This window comes from Pseudorca crassidens, chromosome 16, assembly GCF_039906515.1.
Source record: "Pseudorca crassidens isolate mPseCra1 chromosome 16, mPseCra1.hap1, whole genome shotgun sequence".
Taxonomy (NCBI): Eukaryota; Metazoa; Chordata; class Mammalia; order Artiodactyla; family Delphinidae; genus Pseudorca; species Pseudorca crassidens.
Window position 1 is genome coordinate 70,752,172 of NC_090311.1, and position 23,030 is coordinate 70,775,201.

The window sequence follows — 23,030 nt, forward strand, 5'->3', positions numbered from 1 at the left end:
GGTTTCTCCATCTGAACAATCTGAGTAATACTTTTCTTCGGCTACCTATTTCCCAGAGATGCCTGGGTCTCAAAAGGCAGCTGTGGTACTTTGAAAAGACAAACACTACTAAGAATTTAAGACAGTGTGGCCTAGCTTCTGGAATAGAAATAGTATTGAGCGCTGTGGCTATCAGTGCCCTACGGGGTGAAGGCACTTGGGCTTTGTGTTAATTACATGCTTTCATAATCTTTTCACTGTTAATGCAATGTGGGTATAATTATCTCTATTTTTACCTTTACATCAGGAAACTAAGACTTGCTACGTGAGAAACTAATTTATAGTCACCAAAGTAATAAGAGACAAAACCTAGTTTGTGAGTCTTTGAGTATTTTTTTACCTTAAAAAATGATGGCTATTCATTTATTTATAGTCATTGTTACTCATCTATATTCATGTTTGCACAATTAGCTTTTGTTATAAAAGTTTGGGAATACATAGTAATTTGATCTAAACTACTGAATGTCACCTGGTCATGCATCAAAGAAGATGTTAATTTCAGAAATGGCTTTAGGGCCAAAAAAGGAGCCGAGTATGGCTTTTAATGAGGGTTTAAATATAAATGTCACAGGGAGTGCAGGTTGTATCTAATCTATCAGGACAGAAAGCAGATCATTGATTGCTGGGGGCCAGGCTTAGTTGGGGGTTAGCTTGGAAAAGGCACAAGGGAACCTTGGAGGTGATGGCAGTGTTCTGTCTTAATTGTGGGGCTGGTTACAAGGTACATGCATTTATCAAAACTCGCTCTCTACACTTAAAAGGGGCACATTTTACTATAGATAAAGTATGTCTCAATAGATTTGACTTTTTGAAATACAGGTACCATCATCTACCTGCTGTCTGATTGGGCAAGTTACTTAACTGATCTCAGTCTCATGTTCCTTCTGTGAAAGTAGAGATACTAGTTGTGCCCACCTCCAATAAGATAATCTGTACAAAGAGCTTACCGTTGTACTTGTCCAGAGTAAGCACTCAACGCACGCTTATTCAAAAAAATATGTGCCAGACAGTGTTCTTCTAGGTGTTGATGACTTGAGAAGGGTGACCCTTTCCCTGAGTGGTCAACAAAGAATGCTGTGAGGAAGTGTCGTTTAAAATGACACCTAGGGACTTCCCTTTGGTGCAGTGGTTAAGATTCCATGCTCCCAACGCAGGGGGCCCGGGTTCGATCCCTGGTCAGGGAACTAGATCCCACATGCATGCCACAACTAAGAGTTAGCATTGCCGCAACTAAGAGTTAGCATGCCACAACTAAGGAGCCCGCCTGCCACAACTAAGCCCACGTCCCACAACTAAGGAGCTGGTGGGCCACAACTAAGGAGCCCACCTACTGCAACTAAGACCCAGCACAACCAAATGAATAAATTAATAAGTACTTAAAAAATAATAATAAAAAAATTTAATGGCACCTAGATAATGTCAAGGAAATAGCCCTGGGAAGGTTTGGAGTCAAGTGTTCCAGGCACAGAGGACAGAATGTGCAAAGGACCCAAAGTGGAAGAGGAGTTCCGTCGGAGGAACCAAAGGCTGGGGGAGATGATTAAGATGTGACCTTGGAAAGCTCAACGGCAGGGCAACGTGTCTTCCCTATGGGAAGAGCGTGGAGGAAATGAAGTGCGGGATGAAGCGTTCTGATTCACATTTAAAACAATCTCTCTGACTTATGTGTAAAGTCTGGATTCTCAAGGGGCAAGAGAAGCTACAGGGACACAAGGTGAGACATAGTGGTGCTTGGACTAGGATGGTAGGAATTAGAGATGATGAAACATGGTCAGATGTGGGATCTATTTTGTAGCAGAGGAAACAGAACTGCCAACAGTTTGGATGTGGCAAGGGACAGAGAAATCGTTTTTTGGCTTCAGCAGCTAGGTGTTACTTGCTGGCTTGACATTTACTGATATTTAGTTACAATTATAATATTTTTTCTGAGAAGCCATTTGGTGAGGTGTTAGGTGTTATAGCATAAAGGGTTTCTGGGGTGACTACTGATATTAAAGTGTTTGTGTACTAAGTGCTAGTTTGGGGTCAAGTTCTTGGCTTTACGTCTTAACTGTCTATTAGGTAATTAAATGGTTGTGCTGGAATCAATTCTGAAATCAGAATGGCATTTGTGCCTGTGTGTGTGAATGTCTGTGCGTGTGTAATGTGTTCTTGAGGCTGCCAAGTCCTGCTGGCATGAGTGACATTCAAGGACAGAGCCGGTCTGGAAGTTGCCTCTTGCGCCACCCTACACTGTGTATGGTCCTTGTGGAGCTAAGGCTTTGCCCAGCTGTGGTTCCCTCATTACCGTTTTGTGTTTCTAAAACAACGAGCATTCTGGTAGTCTTCCTCAGGATCTCTGGAGTGGCAAGTGGGAAAATGTCCTGGAGACTTTTATAGCTTCTTTTCACAGTTGCGAATTCAAAAGCTGAAGCTTCATTTTATCACTTTGGTGGAAAGGTTCAGAGTCAACATCACATTAGTTGATTAGTGGAGTGTTCTCTTCCACCCTCACTTCCTTCCTTCCTGGCTCTTCTCTCTGCCTCCCTCCTCTTGCTTGTGTTTCTTCCTCTAGGAACTCCTGGAAGTTTCACTCAGTGTGTGTGAAGGACTAATCTGTGATCAGTCAATGAACCACATTCCCCAGGGTGTCACCTGACAACCTTTAATGCAATATTGCCCTCTGCTGAGCACACACTACCTGCCAGTGCTTTATAGGAGTTCTCTCTCTTAATCCTTCCAGCAAGCTCTCTTGTACAAACTTGGAAAGCTCTTTTATTTTCCACTTCTAATGGTTGAGTACACAGGTTCAGAGAATAAAGTCATTTGCCTAAGGCCACACAGCTAGTAAGTGACAGAATTGGAACTTTAACTCAGGTAGGTCTGGCTCCAGATTCCAAATTTATAACTACTCAGCTATGGGGCCTCAATCTATCTAACATTTGAGTATGGGATGTTGCAGCAAGATTCCCCAGAATCTTGACTGGCTACTAAATCAACCACTGTAATGCTGACGGAGAAGCTTAGAGAACAGTCTCACAAATATGGCGGCTGCTGTCTTCATTAATGGCCAGATTTTCTGTGTTACTTATGTAGAAGGATCTGTTATGTGTTAGGCCTTCCACCAAGGCAGAGAAAATAGGATCACCTTTATTTTCAAACTCAAAGTTCCCTGTTTTTCTGCTGACTAGTACCTTTTGTAAAAGTACACCTTTAACGCATTGGTATTAATTCAGTAAAAAAAAAAACTGTCCATATGTTATGAACCCTGAAGTTTTACATTGCCCAAATCTGTCAGATTGAATATTTTTAATACTTATTGTTGTTATATGAGGGAAGTCAGATACATGATGTTCAGCAAGTAAGTTCAAACTGAGGCATTGCTGATTGACAAAAGCACAAAAGACTATTTTTCAGATTCACATTGCTTTAAGTTCTGGCCAGAGCTGTTTGTGAAAGGAAACAACTACACACACACGCACACACACACACATTTCTGCCCTACTTTTGAAGGATGAAATATTTGGTTTAAATAGATAATTAAACCCTGAAAGCTGGCAGTAGAACCAGTCCAAACAAAATCTGCAATTCTTCCGTGGCTACTTGGAAACTTTACTTGTTGAAAATGAGGGGCCCCCAAATTATTCACCCTTCTATGACAATTTGCTATTCAGAGACTACGTCTCTATGTGACTCAGAGGTACTTCATTCAAGTAATGGAGAAAAAAAATCTGAATCACAGATTGCTAACAAAGCAATGCAGATGAATCTATTAAAGTATATCTCCTCGCTCTTTTGTTTTTGACTTCCAATTGGCACCTTTTTTGCCTCTCAGCTTTGAAACTTGAGAATAAAACGCCTCTGGAAACAAAGCAAAGAGAGCTGAAGTGTGTGTGTTACACAGAATACTGAGAGCGATCTCTGTGTCATGCACAGCTACAGCTGTCACCGATTTTTCATCTACGGTGAGGTCAGCCAGACAAAAAGACCCAAGACAACACATTCAGTAGCATCTTTGTTCTCAGCTCAGTCTAAAAGAGGTAACTTTCAGTGACTTCCAATTATGGTCATAGTGATTTTTCAACACATCATTGGTTTGAATATTAATTGTTGGTCAGATGGAGGAGTTCTTTCAAGCTCATCAAATAAAATAAATGTAGCTTTCATTAAAGGTGGTAACCCCAAAGCTCCAGAGATAAATGACTTCACGTTCTACACTGAACACTGATTGGTTTACCTCCAAGTTGTTTTGTGGGGATAAGGATTAGTTAGGAATTCAAAGTGATTTTCAGTCATAAAGTACCTATTCTGTATTCAGTGTTTCATTATATAAATTATTATTGAGATCCTTTGGTCTACCCTTTCTTGTCTTCCTTGTAGCTTTCCTCATCCCTTCTACAACAAATGGCTGGATGACATGAATCCTCTACTTATTAGTTATCTAAGGAACAGTTAATGAGGTTTAGAGATTGTTCAACTGTTGATATCCATCTCCTAATTATTTGTGGCTACTAAAATGTAAATTTTTGCTCAGTTTCCTTTCTATTAATATTACCATAATACAAGCTAAGTAAAAAATTAGGGAGCTTCTAATCTTTGTCTTCAAATTTTGAGTTTTCAAAGACATGATTTGGAGAGAAACTTCCTTTATCTTGAAGCATTTTACATAATAAGAATATATATATATATATATATATATGGTGAGTAAACAAAATGGAGCATACCAGCTTAATTTTTTCCAGTAGATGATTTTTTTTTTTAATGTTGAACTTCAGCTTGCATGGAACTTAGTATCCCCTCCATTTTCCTCCTAAAAGATTGTTTTATATTCTGTCTGCTACCAGAGTATTTGATTTTATAAAAAGTTCTAAGGGAAGAAATTGCACAGCATCCTACCAAGGCCAGTGCAAAACAGTATTTTCCTTGTGTTACTATTTACCTTTCTCTCTCTATTACTCGTGTGGTTATGTACGAAATGGAAAGAGGTAACACAACCCTTCACAGACCTCAAAATCTATAATTAAGACTGTATCTGACAAGAGGGTTTTTTTTTTTTAACTGACAAATAAATGTCACTTTTAAAAGGAATGTAACAGGAAGAGTGATAAAATTAGGCAAAAGGGCAAAAATTGTTCCCTCTCTCCTTCATGGCAGAATATAGGAGTTTTTTGGGTTTTGTTTGATAAGTACTTACAATGACTACACTGTTGACTTGGCGTGCAGATCAAAAGACTGACAGATTTAATTCATGTTTCTGTGCTATACAAACAATGACACGTACGAGCCAATCTGTGCTCCTTTCAGCAAGTAATTGAAGGTAGTGCAAACACAGATTTTAAAGGATCAGTGGTGCCCCCCTGAACTATTTGACAAAAAGAGATCCGACGGTGCTTATCCTTTTTCCTGTTTCACTGGGATTCCGCTTTGCCTGGCCTCTGCCCTGCCCCTGCTCTCTTGGAATTAATAGTGACTGGTAGTCTCCGCATTGTATCAACAGAAATAGACACACAAGCATTCTATATTAACTTGCTTGTCTGCTGCTGGGGGAAGAGATAAACTCTCAAAGGGCACAAGAATAATCTGAAGACGTTTGGAAGTTAACCACAAGAAATCAATGTTTGCATAAGCTTCCATTACACAGGCAGCTTTGCTTTGTAATGTGGGGATGGTCTGGGTAATAAGGTAGTAAATTCATCCACACATGTCTAAAGGATGACCTTGCAGGATTTTGACATGACACCTTCTGTGGATCTAGCTTGGCTTGAAACTACAGGCAGCATTTTTCTTCAGTAATTTGTGTACTTGATGTATTTCTTTTTTCAAATTGCATGGTGCCAGCAATTTGGTTTTTAAATACAATAGTCTTTTGAAAAGCACTGAAGAAAATGAATAGAAAATCACCAGCATCGTAGCAAATTATCCTAGGTCAACACATAATGCCTTCATTTTCCAGGTGTCTCAATTTAGGCAGCTCCTTTGGGCAGTCTTGTCTAAGGATGCTTATAAGTATTCCAAGTTTAACAATACATTTTCTGTTGTGTGTTACCGTAGGCTAACATCACTGTATGTGTATCTTCCACATTAAGGTTCTCAAAGAAATGGATTTAAAACAATGTACCCAGAGGCAGTGCTTTTGCTCAAATGTTTCCAATGAATTCTTTGTTCAGAATCCATGGCTTTACTTTCGGATCATGGATAATTTCTCACGATTCTGCATCAATTATAAAACTGTAATTGTTTTACACTAAATGGTTTTGAAATGTAATTTCCAGGTTTTAAATGCCCAGAGTTTAAACACTTGGAAGTTGTCTATGCCATAATTATTAACTGACAAATTGTTTGAAGAATATAGGGTCTTTCTTATGACTGTCTTAAAAAGAGTTGCCTAAATAATGCTGGCTCCTTGTAGAAAAAAATCAGAAGTTTCAAATAAGCAAAAGCAACAGAATGTATCTATAATATTTTCATGCCAGAATAATTATTATCATTTGGATTCTATTCAAACTTTAAAAAAATAATAGTACGTTCATTCTTTTAGGAAGTAAATATATATGTTTAATTTTTTCTCCCACAGAGTTGTACAGAGCGCTTTGTTTGATAAGTATTTTTCTGCAGTGGGTTTCTTCTGTGGATTTATTATAATCTAGCATTTTTGAGTAGGAAGGTATGCCTGTTTGTTACAACACAAGTTAGGAAATGATTAAGTAGTATTACCAGAATTACATGGGCTGCTTAGTGGCAGAAATAGAAACTGACAAAGAGAAGTGATTGCTAAAAATTTCAACACAAAGGTGAAATATTTGAAAACTATGGATGTGAAGGATAGCAAAAGAAACGTAGTTGGAGAAAAGGCTTAAGAGAAATTTGATATCTGTCTTTTTATTTGAATGGTTGCCATATCAAATGCTTCATGAGTGCTGTCTTGGTTTGGGCTGCTGTAACAAATACCAGAGACTGTGCGGCTTAAACAACAGACATTTATTTCTCACAGTTCTGGAATCTGGGATTCGGAGACCAGAGTGCAAGCATGGTGGGGTTCTTGGTGAAGGCCCTCTTCCTGGTTCACAGAAGACCAGCTCCTTGTATCCTCATCTGGTAGAGAGAAAGGAAGCAAGATTGCCCCTGTCTCTTCTTATAAGGGCACTAATTTCATCATGAAGGCTCCACCCTCATGACCTAATTACCTCCCAAAGACCCCACCTCCAAATAGCATCACACTGGGGATTAAAGTTTCAACATGTGAATTTTGAGGGACACAAACATCCAGTTGATAGCAAGTGCTGTAGAATAAAAGAAAAAGAAAACTAGGCTACAAGGTGGAGATGACCACACAGGAAGCTTGGAAGCCTATTGAAAAGGAAGAAGGAATCAGCAACTAGAAATATTCAACAGTGGGATCAGTTATGTTTCCAGTACTGAACCCCCCATCATTGAAGGTGACCAAGGGGACACCGAATGGCTATTGGTCAGGGATGCTAGAGAAGGGTTGGCTGCATGGGGAGAAATGTTAGACTATGTGAGAAGCCCCTTCCTTCTGCAGGACCATATTTCCTTTATTCCACGCAATCCGAAGGGCCCAACTCTATATGGATAATGTTGTATGCACACATCATGCAGAAACTTAAGTGACATCTGAATAAAAGCTAAGAGTAGAAACAAAATCATTTGTGGTTTGTACAGCTGTTTGGTTAAAATTTCCAATTATCAGAATATCAGCAGCTCTTTTGCTATGCCAGATAGAAGGTGTATTTTAATTCTAGAAACAGAAGCTCTGGAAGCTTAAAAACCACAACCCTGGAGTTGTCAGGGTTTTGACATCGGTGATGTGGATTCCGTATCCCACCTCAGGAAAGGAAGCCACGAGGAAGCCTAAGGAAACAGGGAATGATGTGTAACATACTTGATTAACTGAAGTGTGTTCCTTTCTTTCTGTGCAGAGTCTAATCAGTCTGTATATGAAAGCATTGCATAATACAGTCTAGAAGCAAGCAAACATAAATCATCATTTTGGCAACAAACCAACCCGAGAGGGAAGGAAGCACAGAGATAATTCTTAGGTAGTAGAATAATAGCATAACCCAAGAGGACTTTATGTTATTCCAGAGACAGAACGGGGTTGAGCATTGTTTCTAAATACCGCAGTACCTGCAAAGGTGAGATGATCGTTATAAATCTGGATGTTACAAAGAGAAGAAAAGAGCTGTAACTTGAGGCAGATGCTCCAATTAGCAAGATATCCATTTCCAAATCATCATGTTTTCAAATAAATTCTGACATGCAATTTCAGAACATTGGAAAATAACACGAAACCAGCCCAAGTAGAAACAGGAAGTAAATCGTGGCAGAGCTGTATGCCCTCAGCATATTACTAGTAATTCATTCCACTGCTGAGAAGGGGGAGAGGGGAGGGGTACTGGTAAACAGAATGATTTTAAAAACCAGCCTTCAGCTTGAGATGGTTTTTCCCAAACTTGGAGTTACAAATCGAAACTGGCTAAGTCAGAAAAAAGTCCTCTGATTTCTAAAGCAGAGAGTTCAACCAGATAGTTTAAATTGATCTATAAGGACCCTCATGTTCCGAAGTATCAAATGCAGCTGAAAAGTCTTATGAGCTTAATTTTACCCTCTGGTACAGGGCACACATCATTATGCATCTCAGAAAATCTATACTGTTCCTACGCGCAGACATAAAAATCTGTTTTCTTTTCAGTAAGTCCATTCATGCTATCCATTTGGGACCCACGTAGGCCCATAAAAATATTAACCCCACTTCCACCCTTTCCAACCCCGCAAACACATAAGCCAGTTTTTCGGAGAGAAAGAGGACATGGTGATGCATATATGGACTTCAAAAAGCTGCTCTCTCGATGAAGAAGGGGAAAGAGAGGAGCAGGCCAGTGTATTTCAAAAGATGATCCTATGTAAGAATCAGCTGTTTTGTTTCCTATGAAAGCAGTTTTCTAGAATCATCCCAGTCCTGGGAAAGAAGACTCTGTAGGGGTTGGTCCTGCATTTTCAATAATCTCCCTAGGATTTTAGCTCATTATCTTTCGAGTATTGTTTAAGTGGAAGTGTGAGGGTTCCCTTCTCCAGCATCTTCCATAGCCTCTAGAATTTGTGGGTTCTGTGAAATCAGCATTAAGGAGTGGGTGCTGGGAGTAGAAGACATCCAAGGGAGATGAGATGAGGAAGAAAAACATGAAGAATGACAAGTCTGAAGATCAAATCATTTAAAGTCTGAACGTCTGGGAACTGACTAACATATGACATATGTAGACACAAGCTATTGAAATCAAAAGCAACGGTTTGGGGATAGAGTGAGGGAAGGATATAAAATGGCTGTGTTCTTAAGCTGTCATTTATGTCAGCCTATTGCTTGTCACTGGAAATAAGCTGAGGATCCCCTTTGTATAACAGAGCAATGAATCTTAGAAATTATTACAAGCATGTTTAAGTGCCATTTGAAACTCAGCTGAAGCTTTTCTGTTTGAGTTCAGTTTATACAGCTGTTCCCAATGTGATACTAACAATGATGTTTTATGCCAGACAATATTCAAAGCCTTTTAGATGTATTATCTCAATTAATCTTTTCCACACTTCTCTGAGGTTGATGCTATTAATCTTCCTGTTTTACAGATGAGGACATTGAGGCCCAGAGAAGTTAAATTATTTTGCACAAGGTTTCAGTTACTCAACAGCAGAACCAGGCTTTAAACACAGAATATTGACTTCAGAGCCTGTGCTTTAAACCAGGATGTTGTTTGGCCTCAAACTTTGGGACCACATTATATACCAGAGGTCAGCAAACTTTTTGTGTAAAAGGCCAGATAGTAAATATTTTAGGCTTTGTGGGCCATACAGTCTCTGCCATTACAGCATGAAAGTCATAGACAAACCATAAATCAGTGGGCATGGTTGGGTTCCAACAAAACTTTATTTACAGAAAACAGATGGCAGGCTGTGGTTTGCTGTTCTATTGTATTTTTTTAAAATATCCTCTCCTTCATGGTGATGTAAAAGAACTACAAGTTACTATTTTTAAGGGAAGGCTTCTGTGAACAAAAACTTTATTTTCTCTCTTCCAGTGTATTTAAAAAGTTCTGCCCCTTCCTACTGCCAAGAGGCAAAAGGGCACATACTTAGAAGAGACTTCCAGAAGTTATGAGTTTGCTTTGAAGTGTTCACACTGTCTCACCTAGTTGTTCCTGTGATCAGAAACGTGGACAGCCCACTGGGCTCCAGGGGTGAGAATTTGCAGAAGGGAAACAGATTTGGTCCTTGGAGAATATAACTCACCTGGGAGAAGGTCACACCTGTGATCGAAGCTTCTTTACCTCCCTATTTTAATCTAAAGGGGTGTCCACACCAGACAAAAATCAGTGGTTCTGAGGACTAAACTGTTGTGCTATGAGATTTTTTTTTTTTGCTTTGCTTGCACATATTCCAACTGAACATTTCTTGAGAATACTTGCTTTATATTTCATCAAAATGAGGAGACCTTTCTAGTCTAAATTCTTTCAGATGGCTTGTTAATGAGCGAGGTGCAAATAATAAATATTATCAGTAGTGGCTTTCGGAAGTTCTGTAAACTCTCTAGAATTTGGTCTCTCTCCAACTGTGAAGTGGGACTGTGACAGCTGCCATACTCCACGGAACTGAGAAGCTAAATAAACACGTAGATACCCAAAAGCCTTGGTAAGTTCAGAGGGCTAAACAACTCTTGTTGGTAAGGGTACTGTTTAAATTGTTTGGGGTCAGGTAATGATACACACTCCCTACGTGTATACGTGGGCTTGGTGAGCGGATACAGCAAAGTAGGATTCTAAGTATACAGGACAGTATTGTCAACAGTTCATATTGTTCATTAGAGTCATCGTAGAACAGTCTGGAACTGTTGGAGGGTGAATCTATATGCGCTGTAAAAGCGGAGTGAAGACCCTCGGGCACACCGTGAGGAAATATGGCAAGAGTGGATGTTGGCTTTGAATCCACATGCCTCACAGTGAGAACTGCCACTTTCTTATGCAAACAGTTATCCATGTTTTTTAAGAAAAGATGTAGTAGTAGTAGTATGTTGTCATCCTAACGAAACTGGAAGAAGTTGAGCTGTCCTCCCATGAAACGAGTTGGCAGAGAGAATGATCCCTTTCCCTTGCTTTTTGCAATCTTTGTTTTTGGAAACGGTTAGCATTTATGTGGACAATGGCATGGATTTTTCTAGTGATCAGCAACTACTTGGTGGTACTGGGGAGATTGACAGCCACATAAAGAAAACAACCAGTTGAGATCTATGTAGCTCCTCGAGGTGTCCACAAATTAGGTTCCTAGTTAAGCAGCTTGAAGAATATATACGCATATGAGTTTCGAGCTTTCTTTTTTTTTTTTTTTTGAAGGAGCTTGGATTGATGAAGGTGAAATAAGTATAATCAGGAATAACACAAAAGGCGGTATCACCAAGGTTGTTCAATAACAAACCCCCTTAAAGTTTCTGAATCATCGAAAATGTCTGATTTTTATTATAAATACTCCCTATTTATTGAGCACTTGCTCTGTCAGTAACTGTGATAATGGCATTACGCAAATTATTTCACTTATCTAACTCCATCTTTGTGAAGTAGGCGATTTTATTTTCCACATCTTTACAGATGAAGAAAATGGCCAAAGGCACACAGCTCGTAAGTGGGATTTCAACTCAGATCTGTCTGATGCCAAAACCCATAGTACTTAATCACTAGTTAGGAAAAAATAGAGGGATAACTGAGGACTGTGCTTGGTTTATATGGAATTGTAACTAAGGAAATAGAGCTCATGTGTAACTTGGATGGTATAATTAAAGGAGAGGGGAAGACAGCATTTTTCTTTTCTCGGACAAGGCACACAAGAGGTCATGGTGAAGGCACTTTCCTAGCTAAGGTCCGCAAAGCAGTGTAAATGTCTCCTCCTCAGACCTTCTTTCGCCGCTCTATGGAAAGGAGTACCTGCACACTCTTTTTTCTCTCCGCATTCTGTTGATCCTGTCACGTGACCTGTCCGATTTTGAAATTTTTCATTTACATACATTTTGTTCCACATTTCTTTTGCTCATTACACTGTGAACTCCATGAGGCCTGATTCCCAGTCCACCCCAGCATCTCCCATAGTGCCAGACACATAGTGAGCTCACAAAATCCAATAGTAATGCTAACCTTGACTGAGCACTTGCTGTGGGTTAGGCACCCTTCCAAACACTTTACACTTATTATCTCATTTAACCCTCACCGTGACTCTCTGCTCACATTAGGCTCAGAGGGAGGTGGCTGGCTCTTTTCATTCTCCATCCTGCAGCTCCACTGCCTGCCATTTAAATGTGTTTTCTTCGCCAGGTCCACCACAGAACTGTTATTTATTTATTCTTGATTGTTTGCTTGTTTATTATATATGTTTATTTTTATCTAATAATAATATCACTCACACACACACGTAACCCGAGGGATTTATCCTTTCTCTTGTGAAGCTGGGCTATTCTTGTTGGACAAATCTCAGATAATAACAGCCATGAAGCGAGACGAAAGTCAATTTTATATACCAGCTAAAAAAGGGAGAAAATGAACTCAGCTTCTGAGAAAGAAAAACATCTAGAAGAGGAATGAATCAAGTCTATTTAATATACATCTACTGGGTTGCTGGTTTATTAATATCCCTGTGGTTGTGAAGAACAGAAGTGAAATTCAAGACCCAGGCTCACCATTAAGTTGACAGTTATTAAAGTTGTGGAGGCCTGGGCATTGAGAGAAAACTTTTGAGCAGACGAGTCCCATGTCCCTTGAGGCTTGCTCAGAGCTCTGGACTCACACAGTAGATCAGCTTGCTAGTTAAAAGGGGTGTGCAGGGAACCATGGTGCGTAGCTTGGTAAATATGTGCTGCGGCGACTACCCAATGAACATATGGGGGGAAACAGCTTTGATGACTTACGGCAAATGTTTAATCTTACAATTATCACACAATTACGTGGGAAAATAGGAGCTGAGCAAGATTCTAGGTTAGAAAATCCAGAAGTGATAAGAAGAGAGACACAAATTAGGAAAACATTAGGTAAATCTGAAATAGTTCAAGTCCAGAAGGTGAAATTAATAATAGTCTTGTCCACAGTAAATATTCAATGAACGTTTGTTTTGACTAATTTGATTTCAAGGGTGCTTATGAGAAGAAATGGCCTCCCTCTCCACCCACGTGTCAGTACAAGTCTTTCACTCAAGCAGAAGAAAAGATTAGCTGTTTATTTTTAATCATCCTTGAGAACAAGGCGCATGCAAGAGATTGCTTTATTCGCTTATCTTCCCGCACAATCCCACACTTTGACCATCATAAATCAGTCTCTCTCCCTTCCTCTGTTCTCTGCCCATGGGACCTGTGACTTCCATTCTTAGACACATCTATGCCATATGGGTAAAAGAACAAAGTGAGGAGTCATTTCCTTTATCTGTTTTTATAAACAGCCCAGAAACATGAGACGACAGCATCTAGGGAAGTTTATATAGGAAAATGAATGACGTATTTGAGTGAGGGGCTGAAGCAGGGACCATGACTTAGATTAGAGGTATCACCTCAAGGGAGAGCCTAAAAGGAGGGTCCTGCTGTTAAGAGATAATAATTAGAATTTGTTTAAGATCTAAATTAGTCTGCTTTGCTTTTCACTTAAAGAGAGTCAATTAAGGGCCTGTAAAAGGCATGAGAGTCAAAATCCTCCCATTGAAAATGTTCAGTGGTCATTGGTAGATGCTATGCCGAAAGATGCTCCTCATGTTTCTGACATGCTGAGAAGCAAGGAAGCCCTGGCACAGGCCACTTAAGAGCTGATCTCTGTCTTCCCAAGATGGAAATCTGGAATGGCTTTTGGACGAGTTTGATTTATTGGGATGTGCAAGGGACAAGTAGGGTGTAGAGATTTAATTGTTTAATTTGGCTATAGAACAAATAGGAAAGTAGGCAGGTGGTCATAGCTTTTGTAGGGCCACAAACCTGAACGTTTGCCCCAAGGCATGTACCACCACGCTGCACCATAGGACAGGTGGAGGAAAGGCACTAGAATAACTCCAAGGAGATCTTTCCAACGGAATCATTTGCCTGCTTTACTTCCTTGTTAGCTGTGATCTCCAGCTATTCCAGGTTATCGAAGATAATTTTCCCTGTCTCTTCTTTTCTCTCTTTCTTTTTCTCACTCTCTCCCTCCAGAAGACTTAGGAGGACTCCGTAATCCTACAGTATACATTCTGTGTGCTCCCTTCCATTCCTCCCCCTTGCCTCCCTCCGCCTCTTTTTGGGCTAGCAACTGTGATAAGATTTGTGTATATTTGGCATGTTTAAGCTTTGTAGTGAAATATCTGACTATTTTTGGAAATTGAACAGGGCCTGAAGGATATATAGATATCTAACAAATACCTTGGAAAGGGTCAGAGAAACGTGAGACTAAGCAGATTCATAAATTAGGCATCTGCCAATATTGCAATTCCGTTTTGGTGGACAGTTGTTGGAACAAGAGTGTTTTCTTGAATAGTTGGATCCTTTAGTGGCCTGGAAAGGGAAATCGTATTTTTTGGGGTGGGGACAGTAGTTTGCAATTACTTTAGAATCACTCTGTTTCTAATCAGGGAGAAAGGGATTGAGTTTACTTTTATTTTTTTAAAACCCACCCATTAAAATATTATTTCAATGGAACTTCAATTTCTTTCTTTCCTTGGTGGGCAGCAGAAAGGGTTGGGAAATTCTTGCTTGAATTCTGTAATATTTTCTAGAGCATTTGGCAGGGACCTCAGTAATTCAGAAGGTTAGCGTTAAAGGGAACTTGGGAGACCCCACCGAGGGAGAGAGCAGAGGCTCTGAGAGCCTGCATGCCTTGCCCGTGAAAACACGGAGATTCTGGAAAGGCTCTGAGGATGAGAAAAGAGCTGTGTACATTTTCAAGTACTGTGCACATACGAAGTTTGCAGATGGTAACATATATGAAGTAATTTAGACGGGAACTTCTAATGTAGTTCTTTTTTTTTTCCCCAAGTGAAGTATCCAGCCAGGATCTGCTGCTGGATTCACTGCTGGAGTAATTAATTCTTTGGGGGTCATGGGACTTTACAAGAAGTTGATTCAAGCGGGGGGCTCTCATTGCCGAGAAACGGGCCTGTGCCCATGGGCGTGCGCGCGCACACACACACACACACATTTTACATGCGTATATGACTTCATGTCCTGTCTGCCTCTGTCAGTGCCCGCACAGCATAGTGGAGTGAGCATGGACTGGTCGACTTGGGTTAAAGTTCTCGTAGCCCTGCTACTTACCAGGGCCATGAGTTTAGGTAAGTTACTTAACATCTTTGAACTTCAGTTAAGTTTCTTCGACTCTAATACAGAGATAACACCCGCCTAATACATCTTGGTATGTGGTGGGCTTATACATTAGGTCCCCAGTAAATGGTAGGAGTAGTAGTTGTTTTCACTATTTTTATCAGTACCTTTGTTTTCCACAGCCCTGAGGTTCTGACTTGCTGTATGCCTCAAAAGATTCTGCTGTTGGGGAACTTTGAGTGATGCATGGATAAAAATGGCCCCAGGGAGATTTTCAATTTTTGTCAATTTAGAACAAAGAAAATTTCAGCAAATATTTAAACCCCATCAGTGAATATGTTCCCATCTAATTTGGGAACATTTAATAGCCATAACCACTAAGACTGTTTTTACTGGAAAGGGTAGATAAAAATGCTTAACCGGCTGACAAATGCAGTAAATCTAATTTAACATTTTTAAGACAGAACTCTTGTCTGGGTGATGCCTATCATTGAGACTTTCATGGAGATATAAATTTGTATTATATTTAGGGTAAAACATTATGAAGTCAATCAGGCCCAACATGAAGGGTTATATTGCTGGAGTATTGGACCTTCCTGGCTTTGTCAGTTCCCTTGAATTCAGTGTCATTTCCCCTATTTTGAATATACCCTAGTTTATAGTAACCACTCTTCTTATGGGCCATTTCTGTCTTGTTTTTTCTTTTAAATTGTTTCTTTTCCCAAGGTTCTGATGTTAGTCAGGGTAACATCTAACATAATTTGGATTCCCCTTTTGCATTTGATTTTTAACAATCACATCCAGATGTTGTTTGTATTATAGCCTAATTCTCATCCAATAAGGTTTGGGTATTTCAGAGTATTTTACTATCAAAACTTCTTTCACATTCCTTTCAGATCACAGTGATTTAATTTTCCCATAATCTATTTGGTTCCAACACAGGGTTATAGCACTGAAGGGGACTTCAGAGGTCATTTAGTCCAATCCCCTGTGTTAGAGATGAGGAAACTGAACCCTGGGGAGACTTTGTGACCAATGCTAGTAATACAGCCAGTATTTGGCAAATCTAGGAAGAAACCATGGATCTCATTCCCCCAGGCCACTGCAAGCTTGAATACTACATGGCTGACCACTAAAACATTTTTGAACTTATTAAAAAAAAACATTTCTCTTCTTTGTACACTATAGTCTAAGTCCAACCCAGAAAGATGTTCCAAAATTCTAAGAATGACTTCAAATTAAAGCTGTTTTATTGTGACTTTTCTTGAAATACATAACTTTTAAATCAAATCATTATTTGTGTGCTTCTGAATTTGAAACAAACTTGTACTTCTTGAACTTCTGTGTTCTTTGAACATTTTAAGCAAAGAGGTCAGTTTTTAAGCAGTCTTTTCCATTTAAGTAGTTTCCGAATGTAAAGTCTGTAAATGAGGAGAAGTGAAGTCATCCATAGATCATATGTCATTTAGGGGCATGTGTAGCACTTTAATACTTTTCTCACTGGAAAAAGAAAGGTTTAAAATGTAATTCATGTGGAAAGGAAAAACCAAGAACAACTAAACCTTCTGTTAAACAAGACCAAACAGAATGTAATTTAGAAAATGGATACTGTAAATGCTAGTGCATAAAATGCCTCCATTTTAATCATAATCCACTTTTGATTTAACTGGTATTGAAATGAGGAATGCAAAGGCAAGTTTAAAGTTTTTTTTTTTTTTTAATGGGATATCTGCCAACTACTAGTAATTGAGTAATTATTTTCCCCTTAAGACACTCTGGGCTCATTGGAATGTGGCTTAATATAATAATCAGATTCAAAGAAATTCTGATGCCAGTATAGTATGGAATTTGGTCATGATGTTCTTTTCAGTAACATACTAACCCCCCCCCCCTTTTTTTTTTTTTGGCCGTGCCACCGCGAGGCTTGCAGGATCTTAGTTCCCTGACCAGGGATCGACCCCGGGCCCAGGGTAGTGAAAAGTGCTGAGTCCTAACCACTGCACCGCCAGGGAGTTCCCCATACTAACCTTTATTTAGATAAATGTGTTCAAATTCTGTTTAGAGGGATGCACTTCGAATCCTCAGTGGGATGAGAAGAGACTTCCTGTCTGCCACCAGCTCAAAAACTCCTACAAGACTTTTCTATAGGCTTAGAAGACTGTTTTAATCATTCATTATCATCTTCAGTAATAAACTTTTGAGCACCTACCATATAAGGGGTACTGTGCTTGACACTGAGGACAGAAGTTGATTTTATTTAAATAAATGTTATCCTCAAGTGTGTTTAGTAGAACACTAATTTTTGAATAATATAAATGTGGGAATCTATATAAAAACAAACAGTGACAGCTAACATTGAGACATACCATGTGCAAACAGTGTACTAAACACTTCATACTATTATTCATTCCCTATCGTTTCATTTAGTCCTCACAAAAGCTCTAGAAGTAGGTACTATTAGAGTCCCTTTTTCAGGAGGGTCATTGAGGATTCGAAAGGTTAATTAAGGTGTTCCAGGTCCTGTAGGTAACATACGGTGAAGTTGAGCTTTGAATGCCATCTGATTTTAGACCCAGCACTTTTAACCCTGTAACGCAATGGTGTGTCTAGAGGGCCTCCACAGTTATTTCCCGTGAAGGATCAGTTTAGTTGATTCTCAGTTTTAATGTGAAAGTTGAATTATTTATATCTGTTCTTGGAATCACCTTGAAGCAAATTTGAACGTACCTAAGATTCAGTATGTTTTAGGTGTATTTTATTACAGCTGAGTGAACTGCAGCATCTAGAACTGTGACAACTCATTTCCAATTCAAGTTCTGTGCTGCTTCTTCAGAAAAGCCTTGAATGCTAAGGGGGTCACCAAAAGATCAGGGAAGCTGAAGGCAAAGGTGTGGTTCCTAGAATAGTACTTCAAGGTCCTCACCCCATGATTGACAGCATAGTTTCTAGCGTGAGGTGATGATGTCATTTCTAGGGGGTTATGGACGTTGAATTTGTCCACCTGTTTGTGCCATGGATGTGCTTTATACTCTGAAGGACTGGAGTGGCTTGGAGCACAGGAGTTGTGAAGCCTGGATCCCTGGCTTGGTCAACCAAAACCACGTACTCCAACATCACAGGTCCTCCTATTGAACACATGGAGTGAGAACTTTAGGAACTGGGTGGGGTTAAAGTTCTGCAATATCCAATATATGATCCAGACCAGGCACCGCTGGTCTGAACTATAGCTTGTTCCAGGCCATACAAAAAATTTTTCAAATAAATGGAAACTTGAGAAATTTGAAAAAATTGAGCTAGTCTGTTATTAGTTTCCTGCCTCTGGATTGAAGGACTGGTTACTAGTGTGAGATCAGGATGCTTGCAAAAAGACAGGTCAGTTATCAACCGTGATAGGCTATATTTTACAGAATGATCTTGTTGTCTCGCCATTTTTATTATCTAGTAAATAGCATGTACACGGGAAAATACTTTTGGGATACATAGCGTATCCTCAATTTGGAAGACTCACCTTGTACCTTCACATAGTAAGGATGCTGAAAAGTTTTACAGTCTTCTTCACAGTGTTTCTCAAGCTTATTTGACCATATAATACCATTTTCAGTAACCGTTAACACGGAACTAGTATTCTGTGGAAAACAGCAAGGTTCATATGGGAATAATCATTCTGGTACAAAATATCTCCTTTCCCCATATCTCATTAAGTTCTTTTTTTTCTACTTTTTTTCTGCAAAATAATGAATCCCATATACCTATTGCTTTGATATAACAACTATGTCGATTTTGCCATATTGCTTATTTGGGGGGAGGGGTGATTTAAAGCAAATCCAAGACAACATAATGTTTTATCCTTCTATATTTCAGTATGCTATTATAAACAAATAAGACATTTTTTTTTACATATCTATCATGCCATTATCCCCTCGAACAAAATGAACGCTACTTCTTTACACATAATTGATATTCAGATTTTCTAAACTGTTCCCCACGTCTCCTGTATTAAGTGTACAATTTAATAGCTTTTCGTCTATCCATAGAGTTGTGCATCCATTCACCGCAATCAATTTTAGAACATTTTTATCACCCCCTAAAGCAATCCTGCTCTCCTTAGCCATCACCCCCACATCTCCACATCCTCTGCAGCTTTAGGCAACCACTAATTCTGTTTCTGGACAATGTTTTTGGACATTTCATGCACACAGCATCGTGCAGTGTGTAGTCCTTTGTCCTGGCTTCTCTCACGCAGCCTAATATTTTCATGTTTCATCCATGTTGTACATGTATTGGTACCTAACTGTTTTTACGGCCAAATAAGATTCCACTGTATGGATAGACCACATATTATTCATTTGGGTGGTTTCTTTTTTGTAAAAAAAAATCTAGAGAATAGTACAATGAACCCCCAAGTAGAATCTCATAGTTTATCAACTTCTGACCCATCTAGTTTCATCCATAGTTCAGCATTCCCTTGCCCTCTAGGTTACTTGAAACAAATCCAAGACATCATTGCATCCTTGAGTATTTCAGTATATGTTTGTAAATGGTAAGTACTCCTTTAAAAAAAAAAAATCACCAGTACCACACCTAAAAAATTAACCATAAAAACCCCACAATTCCTTAATTGCATCAGATATATGATTCACTGATGTCTTAATGTTCACCAAGATGTTTGTCTTCCTATATTAGATTTGATTTACTTAGTGGATATTGAAATTGTCAAAGCCAATTGATTTTTATATAGGAACATTTAATATGTTAGAGGAAAATGCTTCTCTTTCTTTGAAATTGTTCGACATGAAGACTTTGCATGGTGAGAGCTATCATTCACATGCAGAATCTGCCTCCATTTGTTATTCCTGGATCCCCCAAAGGCCCTTCCCCAGATTTAGAGGTCATGAGCATAGAGCTCAGTGAGGTCAGCATGCTGAGATCTGACAGAGACAAGTTGTGCCACGACTCCATAGATTGGGGCAAGGTGATGTTGATCTGCTGTAGAAACGGTGACCTGCCAGCAAGGGATCCTTTCCATACTTCCGGGTCATAGGGTATAGTCTGGGCCGAGGCCATAGCCATGAGGGTAGAAGCTGTACCACTGGCTTGGATCGGGGAAATGAGTGAAAACAAAGGTTCCAAATAGGATACAATCTGCTGTCTTAGGCAAAATATCTAGAACTCATTGATTTTATCAACTTATGTTGATGTTTTTTCTTTCTTACTTCCTTGGAGGAAAATTGTACTATTTGTCATTGAAATTGTAACTTTGTCTTTAAAATGATTTTTAAAGGCCTTTAAAATTACTTGGGCACCTAGAAATTTGTGTTTAACCTATATGAAGAGAGAAACTGCTCTTCTACTCATTCTATTGAATGGCTATGGTTTTTGAGAGTGTATTTTGTCCAGGAATAGAGCAATGAACTTGTAGCGAATTTAGCAAATGTTTTGATGTGTATCTGTGTTACTCAAATTAGTGTTCTCATCCCACAATTTTACATCACGGATGTGTACGGTGTTAAAGTGAATGCTGAGGATGGGAGAAGTATGGCACTGACTGGGCATGAAGTGTCAGCAGCTAATTAATTAGGAGGATTTTGGTCTAGAGCAGTGGTTCTTAAGCATGTGTCCTTAGGTAAATTTTAGGAACACCTGAAACCTTTGAAGTAGCATGTAAAGAATTTGTGTTTGCCTGAACTTAGGTTTTTATGTTTTTGAAGGTTCATAGTTTCAACAGTTTCACTGAGAAGTCTGCAACCCCTCCCCTCTAAGAGGTTACAAACCAGTGATTTGAGAGTTTGACAAGAAGAGCCAGTGAAGTTCTTTGAACATAATGGTTTTTTTCCCCTCATGTGTTCTTACCTGATCAGAAACTTTAAAAGGCCAGGCACAGATCAATATTTGAATGAATGAATGAATGAATGAAGTTAACAAATAGCTGCTTCTCTTATTTTACTCAAGTTTTTGAGACTTTGGCCAAACAGTGATTATTCCATTGATTGCTCCATTGAAGACCCCACTAGCACCCTAACTGTTCAGTAAGAGGCATAAATGTAGGGAGAAGACTGTATGTCCCATATGAGACTCAACACGTCCGGAAGTCCCATATCCTTGTAGGCCATCACTAATGTGGAAGTGCCTAAATTAGAAAATTTAAATGATAGCTTTTAGAATTACTTTTAAGGATGCAGTTGTGTGGCTCTGTATCTGAGGAAATGCTGGAGATCATTTAAATTCACACAAAAAGATGCGTTTGGCATGCCGGAAACAGCTTGGGTCCATCCATCCACTTTCCATTAACCTTCTTAGAGAGATGAACCCTTACAAGTGAAAAGTATTTTGTGATCTAATGAGCTGTTATTTGGAGAAGCCCAGAATAGAGTCAGATTCTGGTGTTGGCAGTTCCTTGGAGACTGTTATTTGTGTAACTCCATGTTTTATTAATTCTGGTCTCTTGACTCATTAGGAGGAAAGGAATTTTTAGCCCTAAAAACCAAAATGTGATACCATTAAAGGCAGTAGAATATATCAATAGATAATATTAAAAGATTAACACTGGCCATCTTAGGGGATCAACTGGACTTTTCACATTGACACTGAAAATGCATCTGAACCTTAATCCCTTTACCTTTGACTAGTAACAATTGTGCCCAGGGTGTCCAGCTTCTGGATGAAGCTGTTGACCCAGTCACAGGGGTTCTGTGATACACAACACTGTCTTGAGAGAACATGTAACTACAAATTAGAGCAGGAAATGAAGACTATCCTTTCTGTTTCAAACCATAGGGTACTTTCCCTTAACCAGAGTATCAGCATTTAGTCAGAATATTAATGGGACAAGTGACCTAGTGTTCTCAAAGGCCCTTATGGGTGGCAAGACAAATCTACATCTTCTTTGAAAAAGGCAGTCTAAAAACAAGGGAATAATCTTTCTTGAGTGCCTGCCTCAATTTGCATTTTGGAACCAAGAGAAGGAAAATTCATTTAAAATAGATTATCTGATGACAAGGAGTCAGACTTATGAAAAGAATATTTAAGCTTTATACCAATGAAAAGAAGAATAAAATACATTTCTTACCGGAGTATAATCTTTGTGAAATTAAACATGTATAATGATTACACTCCAAACATGTCAAGAAACCCTGTAATAACAATGAGTTCATAAATGGAAAAGTCAGGAAAAACATGATCTCAGCAAAGAGGAGATATATATATATATTCATACACTTTGGGAATGTTCTGCCCTATTAAATTAATTAATTTGTTATATTATTATATAGATAAGTAAGATTAATATTAAGGAAACATTAGTTCCAAGTTACTCCTGAATGAAAACAAGGTAAAGTATTTAAGTATGCCATGAGCGTCACAGATGTCCAGTAGGTATCTTGATGAAAATGATGATAAAATATTGCCTTAATACATTTTAGGGAAATTCAGATTTAGCATTTTCTTTTGCAACTAAATTCAACTCCCTAAAATTCTGTTTTCTGATTATATTTAGATATATCTTCATAAATGTGGCTGCCCAGAGAAAATAAAATAGACACAGAAATCAAGTCAAGTATAGTGTGTTGGAAAAAAACCAGTTGACTAGGAGTTAATCATCCTAGATATTTATTCTTCTTCTACAGTTAGACTGGTGGTGTGACCTTGGGCAGGCAGTTTAATCCCTTTGAACCTGGATCGTGTGAGCTATACAATGAAT